The sequence below is a fragment of the Hydra viridissima genome, unplaced genomic scaffold (genome assembly GCF_058129835.1).
Source record: "Hydra viridissima isolate aposymbiotic clone 2 unplaced genomic scaffold, HvirCarnegie_v1 scaffold_16, whole genome shotgun sequence".
NCBI lineage: Eukaryota > Metazoa > Cnidaria > Hydrozoa > Anthoathecata > Hydridae > Hydra > Hydra viridissima.
The window spans coordinates 1166094-1190171 of NW_028324315.1; the positions used below are offsets into that span (position 1 = coordinate 1166094).

At 28.9% G+C, this 24078-nt stretch overlaps 1 long non-coding RNA gene across 2 annotated transcripts; it reads right to left on the minus strand.

The window, feature by feature from the left end:
- Positions 1 to 2433: 2433 nt before the first annotated feature.
- On the minus strand, positions 2434 to 18761 carry LOC149877234 (uncharacterized). Of its 2 annotated transcripts, XR_016448032.1 has the most exons (9): positions 18552 to 18761; positions 17542 to 18453; positions 16776 to 16902; positions 6452 to 6517; positions 6122 to 6217; positions 4149 to 4269; positions 3304 to 3423; positions 2853 to 3126; positions 2434 to 2742 (listed from the first exon to the last, which is right to left on the minus strand). It is a non-coding gene; the product is annotated as an uncharacterized LOC149877234 (long non-coding RNA). The 2 variants fall into 2 exon arrangements; XR_016448033.1 differs by lacking the exon at positions 16776 to 16902.
- Positions 18762 to 24078: the final 5317 nt, after the last annotated feature.

The window sequence follows — 24078 nt, forward strand, 5'->3', positions numbered from 1 at the left end:
AACAATGGTAACGTTATTATTCAAACGTTTGTTAACAAGAAATTTATCATCAGGGTTTCTTCATTTAACAAACAATTTTAACATTAGTTTAAAATTTTGTATAATTGTTGAGTTGTTTTCACCAACCTTGTTTAAAAGAAAGAGATTTTCTTCTCATTGTCACGAAGCTTTACAGTTTAACTTTGATTTTGTATCATCAAAAGGTGAAAAGAATTATATTTTAAAGGTATGACATGTTTATCATTATTCAAACATAAAGGAAGGTCAAATTTCTTTAGCACACGATTTATATGACGTATTCTTGCTAGCCTATCAATTATTACCCATACTCCTATATATGGATTTTTAGTATAGACACTTTTGATTATAAATATTATTTTTAACGTATAATTAATTTTTGTCTGCTTTTTGTTTTAAGGAACTTGTTTTAATCTTTTTGTGAGAATTTAACAATTGAAAACGAATCTTTTTGCAAAGCTTTCAAGAATATCCGAGTGTGAGAGTTACTCAAGTTTATATTCATAAAATTGTCGTAAAAATGGTTTATCAGTGTTGTGTTTTTTTAGATAATGAACTGTTACAAAGTTTTATTTTTGTTTTCTCCTTGAGTTGAAAGTGTCTTATCTACCTAGAGTTGAAAGTGTCTCATCTACCCCGTTTTCCCAAATACAAATAGAAAATATCTGTTTTCCACAAAAACTTAACTTCTGTGACCGGGACCAACGTGTTTTCGATAAAATTCTCGACTCGTATTGAATGAGTATTCTTCTAGAATATTTCTGAACTGCTTGAGTTGTACAAATGATCCAAGAATTTTCCAGAATATTCTAAAACTTTCAAGAAACCTATAAAACATTCAAGAAATCTTTAGTACTTCGAGAAATTTCTAGAACGTTCTCGAACTGTCAAAGAGAAGTAATGCAAGTGTAAAAGCACAGGTGACTGAAACCAACACTTCAATTCGTGTTATTGATGAATAAAAGAATAACAAATCGTACTTGAAAATCAATTATTTAATTTGAATGGTATCAAGAGGTTGTTTGCATCCAGCAGACGCATTTTGCTACGTCTGTGGCGAGTTCATCATAAATAGAGCTGAAAAGTACTCTGTGGAAAGATATCCGAAAATACGTGAGGACTACAAAGCATATTTCGGTATGCCGGTCGGGGATCAGGACAGACCTTAGGCATCTTATTTCGCCTGCCAACTCTGCATAAGATCTCTGGAAGGTAAGATATATACACAAACACCTTAAAGGCACACATAATCCCTTCATCCTCCTCACTTTCAAACAAGCAAACTTGTGCTGTTTCTTAAACTTTCATTTTATGCTCGTTGTTACCGCAATTAAGAGAATGGAAAGATCTTTTAAGAGTTAGTTAAATTTTAAATTTCTGAGCTTTCCGCACTTGCTAACGTGAAAAAAAAGTAAAAAGGTTGTTACTCTTATTCAATGTATTTACTTGATGACTAACCTACGCTGTCGTTATGAAACAAAATTCTTTGCCAGCAAAAAATTGTGAAGTGATAAAAAAAAACAACAACCAACAGACATTTTTGTCAGTTTTAATAGAAAATAAGTTAATGAGTTGGTGAAACTGTAATAATTTTTTGAAATATTGAAATTGTTAACATTTATACTTCAAAATATCTTGAAGTATTTTGAATTTGTAAATATTATTTAAATTATTTAATGCTTCGCATTAACAGTAGTTTAAAAGTAACTAATGCGTTAATTTTAATTTGCTGGTATAAATAAATATGCTTTACGTTTTCCTAAAAAATTTATGAGGAGTTAGATATCTAGTTAATATAAATCGTTGCTCTCATTTCATTTTCCGATATTTGGTCTAAGAATAAAAATAACTCCACAACTCGTTGCTAAGAAATATTTTATCCAGAAATTAAACTTAACTAGGAAACTTCAATCTATTTTTTAACAGAAGTTTTTATAAACAAACTTAGGTTAAGAGGAGCCTAATGAACGTACGTAAAATTTACTATGTTTTCAAATGGCGTCTGAAGACTGCCGTAGTCCCCGCTCATTTTATTTACGCCACTGTGAATTAGTTAAATCGCTTAGTTTAATACTATTTTTTTTAAAAAGACTAATAGTTCCTTCAGATAGAGAAAACCCGATGGGTGATGAAGAAATTATGCATCTTTACACATCCTTCACAACCTCCAAGAAGACTTCATGAATTTCAACAGCTGCTCGTTTTTTCAATTTTTTTCAAAAAAGGATTTTCAATTTCATTCTGCTCTCTGAAACTTGAGTCGAAAAATTTTATATAAAGTCCATATACCTTTATGATTTGTTTTGCTCTGAGGAGTGTGGAGATAATAGAGAATAAAGACACTGATAATTTTATGGTTGAAAATAAATTTTTTGGATCACGTTTTGGATCACGTATTGCTAATAAAAGAATTCCTGAACTTTGAGTTTAATTCTTCATTTATGTAATTAACAATTTATTTGGAATAATTCTTAGTAATGCACATGCAGATAAAAAAAAATGTGATTCAGGTATTACATGTAGATAAAAAAAATATGATTCAGGTATTAACAGGTTTTAAAAATTATTTTCCTTCTTTCTTCATACAAGCCTCTTAAATGTCTTTTAGGTGTGCGTCAGCCAATCGTACTTCTTATACTATAAGCCAATCATATTTCTTCTGCTGACTATGCTTTATAAAACCTTTTTTCTTTTTTTTGACTTGGATTCCTAATTTCAACGCATCTAAATAAAAAACGTTTTGTGTTACAACTAAAAAGTAAATAAATTCATACTGGCGCAATGTGATTGGTTGAAAGTGGTAGTTACAGTAATTATGCATTAAAAATTGTTACTTCATTATAACTGTTATTTTCATATTGACTTTCAACGCTATTATTCGTGCTACAATCCACCAATTATCAGTCTTGTGACCGAGCCCAACCCAAACCTTTTCTCTGGTATTTTATTTTGTTATATTTACTGCACTCTCCGATTTTATGCCATTTATTATTCATTTGTGTGGTTGTCATACAAGAAAATATATTTGGGTAGTAATGGTTTTTTCTTTGACTATTTTGTTATAAGATGTTGATTCAATTTTATTCTTGTATTTTGAACATTTATCTGCTAAACAAAAAACAAAACAAACTAAAGTTACTTTTTTTTCTCTTCATATTCTACCCTTTATCTTGAAGTTAAAAGCATATATAATAATAAATAAACTCATTAACATTTATTGGAAAATAGAACTAAATTTTTTAACAAAAGTATATTTTAAGATTTCTTCAATTTTTTTTCGCTTACTTTTAGTTTCTGAAGTTTTTTCCAATGATCACTAAAAGATATCATCTTCCCAACACATATATGAGATTCCAGTGGCTTTATTCAAGACTTAGTGATTTTTTGTTCAAGTTTTGTTCAAGTCTTAAAAGAAAAAGTAAAATCAGTAAAAAAAAAACACACTCGAAATATAGTGAAGTAGACTAAAACTAATTTTTCAAATGTTTTTGTTAATTTGACTAAAACTTAGGTTTTCTTTTAAATCTTAAAGTTTTTTTTTAATTAGATTTTAATTTAATTAGAACAGTTAATGAACTCTCAAACTGCATCTCATTTATTGCAATTTAACTTACAATGTACTTTTGGGCAGTAACAGATTTTTTGCATTTTTAAAAGTTTAATGGTGGAGTTAAGAGGAAGTAGAATGTTCAAAAACCTGCTCACTGCCCCTCAATTTTCATTTAGAAAATATTTATTATTTAGACAAATTTATTTTATTTTAATAATTTTAATTTATTTATTTTAATTTTGTGAATTCCCATTGAAAAAGATTTTAAGAAGAAAAAAACAAGTAAATTATCAAAAATCATAAATTAATAAATGAAAAATGTTATTAACAAACCCCCTTCATACTCTTACAATTAGGCAATCAATAACTTACAGTAACTACAGTAAAATTATTAAATACGGCGATTTTTAAAATGATCATAAGATAGTTATACTAATTGTATCGAGAAAAAGATTTCAGTAGATAAAATTTTGTTACATCGATTATGTCATTTTTCAAATTAAAATAAATTAATTAAAATTATCAAAATTTATTGAACAAAAAATTTTTTTTTAGAATTAAATATTTAACAAAGGCTTACTTTTCTTTCATATTCCGCTGCATTTTCGGCAATCTTTTTATGATGATAACCAAGATATCTTCTTCCTAACACCATACATGGAGCGGAAGCAACATCGTTTAAGATTTTGAGATTTTCAAATCTAAAAATTAAAATTCTAAACAAAATACTAAAACTACTACATAACTCAGAAATTTTGAACAAGCTTGAAATGATGGTTGGTCAAGATATTATACATATGTTGTTTATCAGTTAAAAGAAATAGCATACTTTATAAGTTATATGACCTAAAACTTCTTATATCTTATTGAGTATCTATTTAGGTATTTTATAAATTTAATTAACATATTTAGGTATTTTATAAATTTAATTAACATTGTTGGGAAAATCGAGCAGAATAGAAGAAAAAATGCAGTAGAAGTATCAAAAGAGCTGGAAAATGAATTTAATACTAAATTATCGCCACAAACAATTAGGAACAGACTGCATGAAGCCAATATTTTTGCACGGACGCCTCGGAGAAAACCATTCATCAGCATAGTGAACAAGAGAAAACGGTTGCAGTGGGCAAAGGAACATGTTCTGAAGGATGATACATTCTGGAATATGATTATTTGGTCAGACGAGAGTAAATTTAATTTATATGGAGCTGATGGTGGTGAAACTTTATAGAAGAGTCGGAGAAGAATATAATGTGAAGTGTTTGAAGGCAACTTTTAAATTTTGTGGTGGAAATGTTATGGTTTGGGGCTGCATGAGTGCGTCCAGTGTTGGCAAAATTGAATTTATTGATGAGAAAATGGATCAACACTTATATAGATCCATATTAGAACGGAATTTGGTGGCTTCGGCAGGAAAATTAGGACTTGGAACGGAATTTATATTCCAACATGACAACAATTCAAAGCACAAAGCTGGATCTGTAACCAGATATCTTGCTGCAAATGGCATTAACGTGTTGGATTGGGTTGCATAATCGCCCAATTTGAACCCTATAGAACATTTATGGTCAGTGGTGGAAAAAAAGAATGAAAGATCGAGCTCCAAAGAATAAAAACGAGCTCAAAGAATTGGTTTTAGATGTTTGGTCATCAATTAATCAAGAAATTACGTCTAAACTCGTCTCATCAATCAAAAATCGTTGTAGAGCAGTTATTGAAGCTGATGGTGGTCCAACAAGATATTAATTTAATTTCAACTAATTTTAGTTTAAAAATTAACATAGTGTACGGACAATTTTTTTGTTTAAACTTTTAACTCTTTTCAAATAAACTTATATAACTTTTCATATATTAATATATTTTTAACTAATACACTTAAAATTACTTTAACATTATAATATTTCTTTAAAAACTCTTAATTACAACTACATATATACTTTTAAATGTTGTTTTGATCAAGATATAGATACTTTTCATTAATGTATGGAAAATTATTTTGCCCACTGTATATACACACACACACACACACACACACACACACACACACACACACACACACACACACACACACACACACACACACACACACACACACACACACACACCCACACACACATTAGGTTGATAATTATTAGTTTAGTTTGAAATTTAATTAGTTACTTTTGCCAATAAATAATCAGTGTATTATTTCAAAAAGCTGCAGATCTGGCATCAAAACCATTGGCTTTCTTTTTCTTTCAAAGTTAGTGTTAAGGTACTAGAATTGAAAAAGAAAACCTACCATTATAAAAAATCAAAAATTTGTCACTCTATATTCTACATCTGACATTATCATGTCTCATTTTATGCTCATGAAGTTTGTTTACTCTGCTTGTTATAAATTTTTGTTCTTAGTTTTTACATATCACCATGATAGGGTTCACTGAGTTCCTTCATTTGGTTTTTTGATTTAAAATAATACTAGTATATATCTATTTACAATCATAGCTAATTCATAATAAGTAATATACAATTGATTAAAATTAAATTATCAAAGCACTGCCTACAACTCACCTGGAAAAGTGCTCAAGTTAGTCCCATTAAAAAATGATCCAAATGTGCTGTAAACAAGTTTGACTTGTTCTCTACTGCATTGAAAGTATGATCTCCCTAAAAAAACTCATGTTAAATACTTAATAGTCAGATTCCTATGAATGAAAATATAGAAAGGTTGACTTTATATTTCAAACAACTTTTAAACAACCAGATATGCTAACTATAAGTTGTTGCAGATAACCCTACTAACTTAGGTATATAACTTTACAACCTTGATTCCAATTTGTTGAAATAGTAAAATGAGTTGTTATAAATATGTATTCTTGAAATAATATAGAGAAAACATACCAGATTTGCTTTCAGCTACTTCATTATCTTCTACGACATCTAACAATTTTATTTTTCTATGTTGACCTGAAAGAAATATTCAAACCATATCTACATGGTGATAGTTTTTTATATTTTCAGCATGACATAAAAAGATTACTTTGTTAGGGGACCTTAACAAGCATCTTCATTAAAAAATTGATTAGGTTGTCGTCAGGTTTTCAAGTGAATGACTAAAATTTTAAGTATATTAATTTTGAATTAGTCCAAATTTACATTAGATGATCATTTTTATATAACCTTCGAAGAACATCCTCTGTTTCAGACGTTTTTGTGAAGAATAATTTTATTAAGTTTTGTCAATTTCTTCATCATTAACATTTCATGATTATTTCATCCAAAAATCTTTTAAGATATAATGCTTATCACCTGAAAATTTACTGCTTTTAGTTAACTTTTACCTGTTAGTTGAGTGATATTCCAGCTACTTATTCTGATAGTTTAAAATATTTTAAACTCACTGTTTTTTTTGTTTTTTTTTACAAAAAAATTGTTACAAACCTTTTAAACAAAGACCTTAAACTGCCATCTTTGAAAATTTATAACTTTTTCATTAACAAAATATGAAGTCTTATTACCAAGTGATTTTATTTCTCTTAAATATCTAGAGAAATATTAACACTTTAAAGAAAGATAAATCATTCAAACTTTGTAAATTTAATAGGGGAGAATGGTGTACCTTGGAGGTGTGTGTACCTTGGAGGCACATCAATTCTGCTGCCATCTTGAAAGATGAATTCAAACTGAAATTTTAGTTGCTTCTATTGGCCATTAAAGGCTCATAATAAGTTGTTTTACCACTGCTTAACACATTTGTTGTTGCAATAAAAATAAAAGTTGGTTTTTGGCACCAAAAAAAAAATTTTTTTAGGGCGTATACTTTTTTTTTCTACAACTGTAGGTATAAAATTTATTTTTAAACTGATTATCAGAATTTGTAAAGCATGTCTTTAGCTTCATTTATGCATATTTGAAACTGCTTAAATCTTAACCTATAAATATATGGTAGCGATTTTGTAAAAACTATGGTAGCGGTGTAGCTTGGAGGTAGCTAATGTTGTGTACCTTGGTGGTTCCACCAAGGTACACACTTGCATGATTTTGTAAATACTATTTTGAGTAAGTTTGTTATGAAAGTATTTCTTTAATGTCGCTATAGTTTATTATTATTATTATTATTATTATTATTATTATTATTATTATTATTATTATTATTATTATTATTATTATTATTATTAATACTATTATTATTATTACTATTATTATTATTATTTTTGTTAATTAAGAATTTTTTTAGTATAATATGTGTAATAAGATGTGTGCATTTCTTTGTTATATTGTAATCATTTTTGTAATAAGCTTATTAATAAATAGCTTAGTAATTAAAAATAATTAAATACTGATAAAAGCATTTTCAATTATGCTTTAAAAACGATGATGTCCTTCCATTTTATGAAAAATTAATTGTACTGATATTTGATTTTCTTTAATGTTTTTCATTTACTTTCAGAAAAACCAAAAAATACAAAATTAATAAAATGCCTAGAAGTAAAAATGGATTTAAAAGGAAACCTGTACAAAAAGAAGACATAGAAAGAGCTGTAAAACTTATAGTGAACAATGAACTGTCTGTATACAGAGCTTCTATGGACTTTGACATTCCTGGAACAACTTTAAGAAGGCACAGAAACAAATACCTTGAATCAGGTTTAGAAAAATTTTATTACAAGAAAGACAGCAACATTAAGCAAGTCTTCACGGTAGAAGAAGATAAACTTCTAGTTGATTACATTTTGAAAGCTGCTGATCTTCATTATGGACTGTCTTTGAAAGATGTTCGAAAATTGGCTTACCAATTTGGGAAAGCAAATCAAAAAAATTATGATGCATCTTGGGATAAAAACCAGATGGCTGGAAAAGAGTGACTGAAAATCTTGCAGAAAAAATATTCTAAAGAATTATTGCTTAGAAAGCCTGAGGCAATAAGTCTTGTGCGCTCAACTGCTTTTAATAGGGAAAATGTAGCACTTACTTTTCAGAACTATGAAGTAGCTCTTAGGCTTGAACAAAATCAAGATATTACAGGATTTAACATATGGAATGTTGACGAAACCAGTGTTAGCACTGTCCATAATCCTCTCAAAATCTTAGCAAAAAAAGGTCAAAAGCAGGTTGGCGGAATGACTAGTGGTGAACGAGGATATAGTATAACAATGATTGGAGTAATAAATGCTGGAGGTGGCTATATGCCTCCAATGTTGATTTTGCCTCGTAAGAAGTTTAAGGACTTTATGTTAAAAGGGGCCCCAGAAGGTACACTTGGTTGAGCAAACCCATCAGGATGGCCAAATGAAGACTTGTTTCTAGAATTTATGAAACATTTTGTAAAGCACAAGCAAGGAAAATCATTCGATTCTTTTACTTGACAACCATGAGAGTCATATCACAATACCAACAATCCAGCTAGCAAATTATAATGGGATTACAATGGTAACATTTCATCCACACACTTGTCACAAAATGCAACCCTTAGACAGAGGCGTATTTGGTCCATTTAAGACATATTACAACAATAAAATGAAGGATTAGATGTTAAAACCAGGTAATACTGGGAAACCAGAAACAATCTATGATGCATCAGAAATTGTTGGACAAGCTTTTCCCTTAGTTTTTACTCCAAACAACATTATGCACAGTTTTCTAGTAAGTGGCTTTCACCCACTGAATAAAAACATTTTCAAAGATTATGAGTTCTTGTCATCCACTATAACAGATCAACAGCAACCTGTGTCTAAAGACCAGCCTGGAAACAAAAGTAAGCATATTGAAGACTTTTTGAGTAGACCTGGACCCTTAACCAATACTGAGGTAACTAGCTGTAGTCCTGCTTCTTTTGCAAACCAGATAAACACTAACATTGTGTCTCCTAATATTATTCTACCTTACCCAAAAGCTCAACCATGAAAACAAACTGGAAGAGGTCGACCTATGAAAAAGTCTTGCATTTTAAATTCCAGCCCTGCAACACTTCAAATTGAAAAAAAAAAAGCTGAGAAAACAAAAAATAAATCTGGCAGTAAAATGAAAGGCAAAACTGATAATAAACAACCAGGACCTGTTTTGAAAAAAAGGTCCTGGTTGTTTATTATCAGTTTTGCCTTTCCTTAGAGCTGAGCTTTACCTTGGAGCAAAGTACAGAATTAGAGGAAAATGTAGACAAGTATCTGCTCAGTCAGAAATAGACTTCGAGTTTATGAAAGATTCAGATTTAAAAAAAATCCAGTCTGGAGTTTTTATCTTGGCACAAATTCATGGCAAACGTGCTGTAAAAAACTGTAGCAGAGGTGCTAGAAGTTACTGACACATTTTTTAAAGTTCAGTACTTGAAAAAGGACACAAACTCACAAAGATTTACTAGAGAAGATAAAACTGTGTATGAATTGGACAAATCAGACATGGTCTTTCAGTTGCCACATCCCTCTATTACAGGAGGTTCAGCACGACAGCTGGAAAAACTATTATTTGGTATTACCTTTGATAACCTAAATGTAGAGTAGACAAATACTAAATCAAAGTGAAAGACTTAAATTTACTAAACTTTAATGTAGACTTTTGTTATTACTCTTTTCTTAATAAACTTTATTTCTTATGCAAATTTTTAATACTTCTAAATTTGAATTAATTTAAATTTATAATCATATATAGCTATATAAGTTAATAAACAGTGTATATAAATTTAACTAGTTTGATTTATATTATCTTAAAAGGCTGATATCAAGTCTAATTATTCTATAAGCATGGCCACCAAGAGGGGTGGTGGTGGTGGTGGTGGTGGTGGTGGTGGGGTGGTGGACGGGGAAGATTCCTGGGGCCCTGCATGTGTACAAACAATTTCTTAAAGTAATTTTTAAAATATTTAAATAGTTTTGACTTTTAAAAGATTTAATTAACTTTTATTTTTCATTTTCAATGACCAGAGCACGCTTCTTTTGGTCCTGGGTATGTATATGATCATAATGAGGGCCCCTTAAGAAAACTTCCCCAGGGCTCGAAAATTTCTCTCAGCTGCTATGCCTATAAGTAAACATTATATCAAATTTCTACCATGTTCAGTACTTAATCTGCTAAAACAATAATACCTCCAAGGTACAACATACATACCTCCAAGGTACACCACTAGTGGTGTACCTAAGCTGTAGTGTAAGCTATTTTTTAAAATTAAAAAAAGGGATGAAAAAATGTCTGGATGTTTAGTAAAAAATCCTAGAGTAACTAATATCATCAAGTTAAAGAAAATATATTGTAAAAAAATTCTTACAATATGATCTTTAACAGATCATATTGTAAGAATTTTTTTAAATATTTGTCAAATTTTTAAAATACCTCCGAGGTACACCACTCTCCCCTACTGAAAAATATCCTTCAGTTAGGTATAAAATATATTTATACTTTCACTTTATACAAGTTTATATGAGAAGGTTAAATTATTTAAAATTTAGTTACTTAAAATTTAACTTAAAAAAACATTTTTTTTTTATCAAACTTAAATTTTGTAAAATAAATATAAAATACATGGTAAATAAAATTTTAAATAATTTAATCTCCTCATATAAAGTTACATAAAGTGAGAGTACAAATTTATTTTACTCCCACTTTATACAACTAAAATATTAAATAAAATTTAAAAAATAAACTTAAACATTTTTCAGTGTTAATTTACAAAACTTAACTAGTTTATCCTCCTTTAAAATACAATTCTCTAGATATTTAAGATAATTTAAACCACTTATTAATAAGACATTTTAAAAAAAATATATTGAACAGCATTTGTAACAAATGCTCATTTAAAAAATTTTTGTGTTTGACTGTTAAAGGTGAATCTATTAATCTATTAAAATTTCATTTAATTTTACAATGAACTTTAACAATTTTTTACTTTTACAAAAAGAAAAAAGATTGAAGATTTGTTGAAAAGTGATAAGAAGTAATGAAACTTGATGTAAAGACATATGAAAAGACTGTTTCTATAATATAAAACTCATAAAAACTATTTTGATGCAGTGAAGTAGCTATCCCTGACACCATATGTTAAACCGATTGAACTCTTTAAAAAAAATTTCAAAAAAAAAACTGTTCAAAAAGTCCAAAAATTTCAAAAAAAAAAATAATAATAATAGCTAAAGCAATTATTGTAAATGCCTGGGATAAAATTATTGCAAGTCAATGCATTTAAAAGCAATAACTAAAGGAGGACCCAAAAAGAAGAGATAAAATTTAAAATTTTATTTTTAATCTATTTTAATTTATCTTTTTGATATTATTTTTAAATCATAACTTAAATTATAATTAATTACAATTTTGAGAATGGATATCACCAACTGTGGTTAAAGTTACAGTCTGACAAACATTTGAATGTGCTTTTTGTATTCCTTTGAATGATGTTTAATAAATAAAATCCCTTTGAACAAACTGAAGACTTTGCTTTTACTTTCGAGTATTAAACATCTATTTTGTTTTATTTTAGTAGAAAATCAGCTTTATAGGTATGCTTTTTTCTCTTCTTTAGAATAATTAGATTAAAGGACAAAACACTAACTAGTATCAAGATCTATCAAGTCTCAACCAAGTTTTGTTATTTCAAGTAAAGCTGGTGGTGTTTAATAAACAATTTTGTTTATTGTTTGACTGTGGCCCATATGCTCATAAAACAGTTCTCTATCTCTAAAAGATAAATCCAGAATTGCAAATAATGTACTTACTTGATGACAATTTGATGTTACTGCAAGTTACGCAAATGTTGTAAAGGGCATACCACCCTTAAACATGGTTTTTTGCTTTAAAAAAGCACTTGTTTGCTTAAAAAAACACTTGTTCGCTTAAAAAAACGGTCGTATGGTTAAAAAAAACCCTTGTTCCGTTAAAGAAATGGTCGTACAGTTAAAAAAAAACCTTTTTCGGTGAAAAAAGCACTTGTTCACTTAAAAACACTTGTTCTGTTAAAAACACTTGCTTTTGTTCTCCCCTCCAACCTCTTTCCTGGCCCATGTGAGGGATATAACCTATTATAAGTCATTTCTTAAAAAAAAAAAGATGGTTGGTTACTTTCTTCTTGATCTGGTCTTTATACTGGATAGGGGCATAACTAAAGTGGTAATAACTATATAGAGCCATGCATTATTGTTCAAATGTGATACTAAAAAAAAATTTTGTTAATCGTAAAATTGCGGTTTAATCTTTATTATGTTGATTTTTTTACAGTTGATTGAATTTCTAATAATTCAAGGCAAAAGCAGGACAGTGGATTCATACATTACTGGCAATATGAAACCATTTATAGCCATTATAAGCCATTATAATATTGATTTGATGTTTTAAATAAATGATTTTTTTTTACAAAGTATAAATGAGTTGCAATTTTGTTAGTTAATTTTAACTATTTATTTAAAGGGGCACTGGTTTTCAATAACGCTATTAAACCTTGATAATTGAAAAATAGGGTTATTAAAAAATGCTGCCATTTTTGTTGTGAACATGACAAGTTTGTAATGATTACATTTTTATAATGTTAGATCTAATAGCCTTATTTGCTGTTAATATCAGATCAATACAAAGTGTTAAAAAAATTTACAAGCTATCCCCAAATGGCTGAAAATGGGACTTTTTTGTTGAGTGGCCTATATACTTTTAGATGTAACTGATTCCTAAAATGTAACAAGCTGCTTATATTTTGCCCATTTGTAGCAGAAAATTGTAGATAATCAGAAAACTAACATGTAAGGACTTGTTGATGATTAGAAAAATACTACAGTTAACTTGATTTTGCCTTTTTTTATCATTTTTCAGAATTTTTCCAAAGTTGAGGAGGCTATAGTTTTTTTCTAACATGATACAAGCCAATGAAAATCACTATTTATAAGACAGAAATATCCAGAAAACAGTTCTAGAAGAAATGAGCCACTTGTTGAAAGTTAGAAATAAATTACAAGGCCTTAAAGCTGTCTATTTTACCATTTGTGAAATAGAGGGGGGCAACCTGAGAGTGTAAGGCTATATAATAAGTTATGCAATTTCAGAGTTCCAAGTGCAACGATTTAGATATATTTCTAAACCGTTGCACTTGGAACTCTGAAATTGCACATTTAACCTATTTACATCATGTAGATAATGATATGTAAAAATCAGAAAAATCAGAGATGGTACCCCACAAAGTTTTCTTGAAATTGGTTGAAGTGTAATGATCTGACCCTGCACCTATTTTTTTTGAAATCAATGTATATTAGGGTGTCCCAGAAAAAAAAAAATTTGATTTTTACATTGTACACTATGTCAATCCTCCTTTTTGGTCCCAGTAGACCACCATAAAAATATCCAAGCTCAAAGTTACTGTTCAGCTGAAGGTGTTTTGGAAAAAACTTGCATATAAATTTTAATGAGTTTTTTTTCCATTTATTTAGTATTTTTATAAAAAATTCAAATTAACTTAAAGATAATCATCCAATTTATTAATTCTGACTGCTATACTTACTGCAATTTTGAAAATATTTTATAATTATTTTATTTTTTGTTATAATTCCATTGATTTAAAATGTTTTTTAAAATGAAACATTAGGGAATACAAAAAAAAAAAAAATGTGGTGCAAGAATTATTAAACTTTTGTTGGAAAAAATATTTTTTTTAAAAATAAAAATATAGGCATAATGTGCTTTTTCTATCTAAATATTCTTCAAGTCTTGTTTAGTGGCACATTGATATCTCATTGATACTGAGTTGCTTGTTGTAATTCTTGGTCATTTGCATTGCTAACAGATACAATGAATCAGCCATAAATCTTGATTTGTGATGTGCACCTGGTTGTAGAAACCTGAAGTTCAACAAATCTGCTCCAAGGTAAAAAGCTACCAGTTGACATAAATACTTGTAATCACTTCTGTCAAAAATATTTGTTTTAAGAACTGTTGTGCAGAACTCAATTATTTCATTTGCAAGATTGTAAAGGAAGGTTCCAAGAACAAACTCAATGTTGGCTAATGTATTCACACCTTTTTCATTCTTAGACCAAAGATCTTGATGTTTTTTGTATAAGGACCAACTGGGTCCCTTTTTTTCTCCCTGTAATTCCATCATAGCATGATGAACATGTCATTTCATTGTATGGTGCCTAAATTTATTATTATCATCATTTTCTGTCATTACTCTCAGAAAAAACGAAAAGAAAAAAAATACCTGTAATTTATATAGTAAAGTATCATACCTGCACATTAGCCAAAGAATTGGACAAGATAGAGAATAAACTGCAATATTTCTTATTATACCATTATGTTTTCCAGTGTTTGAGTGAGTTGTGTCTGCACAACAAGCTATAATCTGGTCTGTTAAGTCATAATATTTCACAAGACTTTGGATAGCCAGTGCTTAATCTTTCCCTTTGGAGGATGGTACTTCGAGTATTCCCAGAAGATAGTCAAGTGAGCGGGTCTCTGGAGAGGAAAGACTAATATCCAACCTTTCTACTGTTTCTGAAATCTTTACCTCTGTCCTGTACTGCTTGACTAACTTTGTGTCAAAATAAAGAACAAGTTTTAAACCCCTTATCTTATCCAGGTTCTGCTCTCTTACTATAAGTGCTTCATTCTCTATAATTTCATGTTTTTTTCTTGCCATCTGTGACTTAGAAATGTTCAACATGCCAATATCTACTCCCACAGCTTAGAATAGGAAAGATAACATTGCTGTTTCAGCTCTCACACTAACTTGATACCTAAAAAAAAAAACAGAATATTGTCATTTTTTAAATTATGTAACATTTAAGTTGTTTTAACTTGAAGTTTTATATATACTTGTAATATACTTAACTTTTTTAAACATAAAACTATTTACCTTGTCATAAATGGAATCTACTTATCCAAAACATCATTCAGACTGAGTTGAAGGCAAATCTTGGTTGAATCATACAACTTTTTTTTCTTTACAGTAGGAGTTTTAGTCTGAACCGTAATCTGTTCCACTACACCCACTGGAGAATTCCTGCTCAAAATTTCTCAAAACTTCTTCTTCTGCTGCTTTTTCCAGTAATTGACTTTCTTTTTTTTGCTCAACAATTGCTTTCAGTCTCTCCTCCTGTTGCTCTTCTTCTACCATCTTCCTCAGCAGGTTTTTCATTCTTTCCTCACCTTCAGCAACTATTTCAGCAAATGTTTTGTCATTTTTGTAGGACATTTTGACCATATCCCCTTTCAAATATCTTTTCAAAAAAATTGAATCCTCCTTTACAGCCTCTTTACTCCTTCTAGGATCATGGTTCATGGTTTCTTTGCTCATCTTTAGGGTTCTCATCATTAAAATATACTGGGTATACAGAGCAATTATTCTATTCCTAAATTAAAAAGTTAAAACATTTAAAAAATGTCAACATTTATGTCATCCCTTATGATGCACACATTTGATATTTCATTTCTGCTATCAGCATAACACATACCACCACTGCATTTAGGTTTGCCTGTACTCTCCAGAGAACATCAAATTTTAGATGACCATGTTTTGATTGCAGTTGCATGACTCTGGTTAATCCAGTAAACTCTGCAACAAACTTCCTTACCAGTTGGAAGTCTATTTGGAGAAAATATCTGGAGAGGATACCCCAACAGATAAAGAATTCTTCTTCCACTAGCTTTTTCAATATGCCCTGCACTAGCCATATTTAATACTATTTTCTATTTTATAAAATACAATAGAATTGATTACAAAATATACAATGTTTTTATATATATTTTACATATATGTAAAAAATGTCACAATTAAATTTATATTACTCCAATTAGAATTTAGTAGCAGTATACAATATATACTGCTACTGTTTTTCAACATCCTAATAACTGATAACTTATTAAAAATTTGTATTGTATTACTAAATACATTTGCAGAGTTTTAATCATAAAATGCAAAAAAAACTCTGCAAACTCATTAAAATGAATATGAAACCTTTTTCTTAAACACCTTCTTCAGCTTAACAATGACTTTGAGCCCAGATATTTTTATAGTGGTCTACTGGGGCCAAATAAGGAGGATTGACATAGTACACATATTAAATTCAAAAAAAAGTTTTTTTCTGGGACACCCTACTGTATATTTCTGCAAATAGTGCTTTCAATGTCAATCTTACAGAAATTCAGAGATCTTTGACTTTGGGTACACAACTATTAAATGTTTACTCTAATTTTTCCTAATTGGTAATTTTTAATACTTCTTTTCAGCATGTTTTTTATTTTAATGAAAAAAAAAAAAAACCTTTCTAGCCATATAGACTATTTGCAATGTATTTGTTAACTTTATGTCCAGTTCATCAAGCTGTTGAACTCATTGAGGATCAACCCATGAGCCTTTTTCTGCATCTCTCCGACCACTTAGTAATAATCTAGGAGAAATTATTTCAGTTGAATAATTTTTCTATACAAAAAACCTCCTTTCATAACTTGTTTTTATGAATTTTCTTTATTGTCAGTTTATATTGATATTTTTACTATTCTGTTCATAAATTACTGTACTAACTGTTTGATCTTACCTTGCTGTGCTAAAATTTTCATATTTATTCATACAGTAAAAAATTTATTTTTTTCATACAGTAAAAAAAAAAAAAAACAAAAAAAAAAAACTTCAAGATAAAAAATATAAGAGCACCATCCATTTTGTTGAAAATCAATCATACAACATCTCTTATATTCAAAACTGAAAGTAACAGTGTAAACAACAATACAAATCTTTTATGATTCTTTCGCCACCTTAGTGAAGAATAAGATTTAATCAATCATCAACTTTTACTCTTCACTAAGTGATTTATATGTTAATGTATTATTTCTCTGTTCTAAAGCTCTCTAGAGATAAAAAAAAAAAAAAAAAACTTAAATGAAAATGATTGATTTTTGTCTCAGCCATTTAAGTTTCTTCTTAAAAATAAACTCTGTTTATATAATATATTTCTTTTTAAAAGGTGTTAATTACTTCAATATTGTATTATTGAAAAAATTAATGTATAAAAAGTTTATGAAAAAGTTACCTTGCAGGTTCTCTGCCAAGCCTGGAACTAAGCAATGTTAATCTAGTACACAACAAATCTTGAAGTTCAACATATATATGGGCATCCCAAAGTATGCACCTATCAGTCATTACTTTAGTTACATTTTTAAAGATGTAATTCTTAAGCATTTTAATATCTTCTTCTTCTGGTAATGAGGCTGAGTTCCTTACTTTTTGTTTGCGTTTTTTGTTAATGACATAAGCTGCATCCCCAAACACAAATCTTTTCCATGTGTCAAAAATAGAAATATATCTGTTTCTTAGACTTTATCAAGAACTTCTTTATTGTTTTGTTCAAATGTGAGGTTGTTGTTGTTCTGGGTCAAAACTGTTCCTTTCATTATTTTTGCAGATTTTTTAAATAAAAATGAAAGAACAATTTTGAGGTCAAACTTCAAATATTCCTCACTTGTTGTATATTTATCAATTGCTGTACTTAAATGATCAAAGTTTACTCTGTTAAACATGTCCATTGAGTTATTATATTTTTTAAGCACACCTTCAATTGAATTAAAAATCGAGTATAGGTGTGCTCATGTCATTCCTAACTGATTTTAAGACTTCAGATGTCTTGTCACACTTTCTGTTCATTTTATCATCCAATCGAAGTCCTATTGTAAAGATGGTACTGTCTTGTTTACAAATAAGACCAATACTGCCATTTCTAAGATTTGAAAGAACATCTCTAACAAACTCCTCCAGAAGAGACACTGCATAAATATTCTTTAATAAAGATAAGGGGACTTGTAATGCTGGTTTAGAAGAGTTTGAGCTGCATACTTTAGGGTGCCGACTTATAAATCTTTTAGAGAAAAATCCATTGCAACTTCCACACATTTCAAGATTTTGTGGGATTTCCTCTTGGAAGAGATTTTTAATAGGTACTCTTTCTCTAAATTTGTTTATTTAAAAATAATGGTATAGTGAGTTAAAATGTTTTATAAGATGCTTAGATAATTTAACTCAGTTAATCAACCAAAATATTCTCACCTTGTAATTTAGCTTGTTCAATCTTGTAATTAGTAATTCCTTCCTTCTTTAATAAATCAATCACCTGGTTTAGGAAGTTTAAAAACCGCTTAAACTCTTTCATTATCTTTGCGTTTCAGCTGAATATACCTTGCCAGTCTTGATTGAAATTTTTCACAAAATATGCCTTGATGATTTTTTTTGTTCTTTTGTTAATGATTTGGTCTAAATTATTAAATTCAATTTTATTTTGGAAAATACTCCATACATATTGAGAAATAATAGTAATAAAATAGAAAAATGTATTAGAGCACATTCTCAGTTATTTTCTGATTGCTTTTGGTTTCAATCTGTTCTTCTACACTTAATGTGTTTAATATTGGTTCCTCGAAATAAAATACCAACTAAGAACTTTTTGACCTTACACATCTTTTAAAAATAACACTGGTTTAAATTGATATTGCTAAAACTCCTATGAAAAGTTTGGGTATTATGATCTCTAACTTTAATTTTTAGGTTGATATTTATGCTTTTGTCATTGATTATTTATAAAATCAATGTCAGTTTTTAATGAAAACATTACAGAATAATTTTGAGTGCTCTAAAGCATAAATCAATTGCTTTTAGAGCATTTACTGTAATAATTTTGATGTCTCATACAATTATTGTAATTTTGTATTAACACTAGGCTGTGCTTATGAAATAAATTAACTGCATTAAATGTGACTGTGATTTTATGAATTGTAGTAGTAGGGAGCATTGGTTGGTAATCTTCTTCGTACAATTAGATTTAAATAATTTTGTAACAGTTACATGTATATATTTACTTTAGTTTGCAAAACACTGTTACTGTATTTTCCTAATTTGCTATGTTTAATTGTTTAAATCTGCGTTTTAAAGTTGTTTCTTTTTCAAATGGTGGTATGTATTTCATTTTGCATATATTTTTCTAATATTTTATCAGTTATCCATTTTTAAATTACAATTGTCGGATAAGAACAAATTTTTTTACTATTGATTATTGCAATACTCTGAGGATAATTTATTAACAGTATTTTAGGTATTGTAGTGTCATTATGATGTTTTGGTTATGTTTTCGATAATTTTTGATTTTTGTAAATTGATTGAAACCTGTAATTGAATTGCGTGGGAAAAACTAGGTATGGCGGATTTGGTTGACGTAGTTTCCTTGAAAAATTGTGAATATACTTTAAGCGGTTTTTTTTATAAAAGTCTTTGAGGTGATTTGTAAAACATTAATTGCATGCGAAGTTTTTGTTGAGGGAGTTCTTTGAATGAGTAAAACGAAAGATTTTAAAATTGCAACGTTATGTTCTCTGCGAGAAAGCTACAAAACCTTAAGTTTTTATTTGTTGCACTGGTTTTGAGTGATCTGAATGAGATACGTAGTTGATATATTGAACTGCAGATAATTTTACTGCATTTAATTTATCATAAATTGTTTATACACCCAAAGTTTATATCTTATTAACACATAAGATATAACATCATCTCTGGAACCTTTTTTTGCAATTGGTGGTATAAAGTTCCGTCACCAAGTTCTTCAGTTCTATTTGGTTGTTTTAAGTTTGTTGTCTTTGAATACTTGATCATTGATCACGTTGTTGCTTTTCCGTTACCAGTTTAGGTTTTCGATCCATCTTTTGTTTAAAATTAGATCTTTCACTTCGATTGCATCCATCTACTTACATGTTCCATCGCTTCTGTGAATTCCCCATTTATTCATTCATTTTCTTTAATTAAGTTTTTCTAAATTTTCTTTAATTTCCAGAAACTCGTATTTGTTTGATAAACCAACCATTACCTTCGTTTTGTGTCTTTGTTAATTGATGTGTCAAGTCGCATAATTTGTTTTTATATGTAGGATCATCGTGGTTTGACTTCTGGTTTGGCTTTTTGGCTTTTTTGGTTCTTGTAATGACCAGCAATATCATAAAAAGTTTTAAAACAGTATATTAAAAGTTTACAGTATTAAATAATACTATAAAAGATGTTGTGGCAAAGAAAAATCGAAAAAAGATTTTTTTTAACGAAGCAACTAATATAATTTAGAGTGATGTATCAATTAAGAATGCACAATATTCCTTCAAAATTATAAGTCTGTGCGTTGCTCCTGCAAGAACACAGAATAAAATATCAGAAAAATTTGAATTTTAACATTCTTGTGAAAAGTGCACAAAGAAGGGTAAAAAGTGCATACAGAGGGGTGAAAAGTGCACAAAGAAGTTAATTAGGGAAGGTAATTTTTACAAAAACAAATGCGCACTGATGTATCATTTAATAATTGATTTTGATCTTCATTCAAAGCCATTTTTTTTGCACAAAAAACAAAATCACAAAATACAAAAACACAAAATCGGTTCTGTTCCTCAGTTTGGACTGTTTGGGTATTATGATACAAACTCTTTTGTATTGTTTCAGTTGATCCTCTTAAATTAGGACTAGGCTTAAGAGATTTTCTAAAAATATCAGATAACTTATTACGTTTTATTTCATATTTTCCTATTAAGTCAGCCAGAAAACCTCATGCACTAAATTGTAAAGTTGAAGAAAATAATGTCTAACCTAAATGCCTAAACCTAAAGCAACATTACAGCAGTTGGTAAGACTATACAAAAACAATTTTACTAAACATAAGTTGATAATCCCTATTAAATGATGAACATAATAATACGCTGCTATCATGATTGATACATCTAATTTACAAGGAAAACAAGCGAATTTAAAACTGGTAATTGGCAAGTTAAAATATTAGAAAACACGGATTGTTTGTATTTAAGAATGGTTCAATAATTCTTGCCGAAAATGTAGTTTAGAGAAAAACAATTTTTTTTACATTGCTGGAATATTTTTATTTGTTTCTAATGGATTGAAATTTCAAATGTCTTTGCTTAAAGTGAATATATATAATGTAATAAGAATTAACGGCAAACTTTTTTATTTCTGCCTAACTGCAGATGCAGTTAGCAAGAGTATGCATTTTCATTATACTGAAGAATCTTATATCTTAGCTTCACTTTTACACAGCCAGTTTGATTGTAAAGCAATTAAAGATCCACAACTAAATATACAAAAATTTCAAATCCAAAAGCCCTTAATAATTTTCAAATTAACTGTGATAATAAATGTATAATATTATCACGTCAGTTTTGTTTTGTTGCAGAAATATACAGACTTATAGGAGAATACCTTTTTTGCAACAGAAAACTTGGTAGCCTTGGTAACTTATTTGCTCGACTGGTGTGGAAATTAAAATTCTGAAATGTTATTGTTTACAGAAAAAGTTAATGTGATGAGTTTTAAAAGAAATAGCGTAGTTTTCCAAAGAAACAAATGGTGAAGTGTTTGAAAGATCTAAAAATACCTTTCGATAACAGTATTAAATATTGCTGAAAAAACGCTTGAGAATAATCCTCAAAAATACTTTTTTAACCCCTTGGTAGAATAGTTAGATTTGTTGGAATCTAACTTTAACGTGGCATTCTTGAAGTATAGTATTTTTGCAAAAAGTGAAATATTCCCATTATAATTTTCCATTTTTAAAGTTGAGTCAATTACTAATTGAAAAGAAAAATTCTAATCTTTCTGAATATACAAAATAATTTTGGTTATTGCTGAGAGAACTCATATATATGTATGTGATAAGTTTCATAGTTGTTCTGAGTGAAACTTTACTATGCTCCTGTTTTATTTTTAAAAGAGATGCAATACTCCCATTATAATTTTGCATTTTTAATGTTGAGCCAACGAAAATGTTGTAATAACTCAGAAGTTTACCTCCCTTTAGTTCATTTCCATAAAAAGTTCAAAAATTGTTGATCGGTATGAATATACTCTCTGATTTGTACTCATTTAAACTTTTTAGACAAAAAACTGCTAAAAAATGACTTTAACATTACCATAATTCTCTTTTTGCTATGAATAATTACATCAACAAATTCAGAATTCAAAGACAAACTTAAAAATAAATTGATATTATTTCGAATTTTTAATTTCTGAGTTTTTATCTTTGTCTATTAGCACATACAAATTGCCATAATGATATTGAGAAAATTTGATCAGCTGGCTGAAGTCCATTTTCACTATAAATGGCCGATTTCAAATCTGGAATAGTATCTTTATCAGCCACTGGGAATGTCATTGTTAAATTAAAATTTTTTAGAAATATTTGATAAATTTTCTTGTTTAACGCACAGAGAAAAAATTGGTTCTGAACTGCAACTGTAATTGTAAACGGCTTTATAATCATCAAGTTTTTTTTACCTTCCGATACCGCTACTTTTTCCTTCTTAGACAGCTTATTTCATGCTATGAATAGTTTTGATTAAATTTGTTAAAAGAACCCAGCAAGCACACGACGTTGAAACAACGTTGAAATAACATTGATCAACGTTATTTCAACGTTGTTTCAACGTCGTGTGCTTGCTGGGAAATCCTTTCTGAAGTTAGCAACTTTATAGTCAGTCAAATGTTATAGATGCTCCGTAATCTTTGTTAATTTACCGGCCGAATTACCAGAGCGCAGATTACTTTATGCAGATTTAACAATTGATAGAAAACTTTACTACGAATTTAATCCTGAACAGATATCTAAAGTACAGTTTCTTTTAGTTTGAAAAGTTACTGATAGAAAAATGTATCAGCTGCTTTTTTAGTTACAGTGTGTCATAATTCACGTATTAAAATTGCAAAAGTATTAAAATACATTTGTTTTCAAGGTTCAAAACCAGCTTTAATAGTTGCTGTTACTGAGTTGACTTGTGACCTTATGTTCTATTTTTACTGTTTCCTTCCTCTGTCTTGGGAAAAGTGACAAAAAATTTTACAAAAATGCTGGTAACAAGGTTGTAAAACAATACTTGAAAACTGTGTGCACCTATTTGTAATATAAGAGTTCACAAATTGAAGTTGCTGGGAAGTTTCAAAGTTTTTTCTTGTTGGCTTTTTTAAAGTAAACTTTTTTTGTTTGCTAATTGAAGGAAAAAAATCAAATCCTATGCTAAAATTGTAGAATAAGTTTGTCGTTTAAAATCCAAATGCGAGCTGAATTAAAATTTTTTTTTTCTAAACCCGAAGTTTATTTTAACCGCGAAAACGTTATTTCATATTAAGGAATTTTTCACGAAAGTGTTATAAAGGTGTAAATTCTATAAAATTGACCGCCAGGCGTATGTTTATAGGATTATATATTTCTAAGGTTACAAACTTTTGTGTTAACCAGTATATTTATAAGATAAGCTTGTTTATTTTGGTTGTGAACTTTAGAAGGACTCAGATAGTGACATATGTACTGTTAGCTCGCATATTGGTTAGTTAACAAAGATCAAGATTAACATTCACCATTGTGTTTAAGTATGGGTAGCAGCCTGTATTCAGTAAACCAGAGGCTATTTATTGTTTGATAAATTGGGTTAGATTTTCCAAAGGATGATCTTAAAGTTATTTTTTTTACTACTTGTTCATTTTTGTATTGTGTTGAGAGGCTTGTAGCATTTTAAAGGTTCAAGTATAATTTTCACAAACCTTT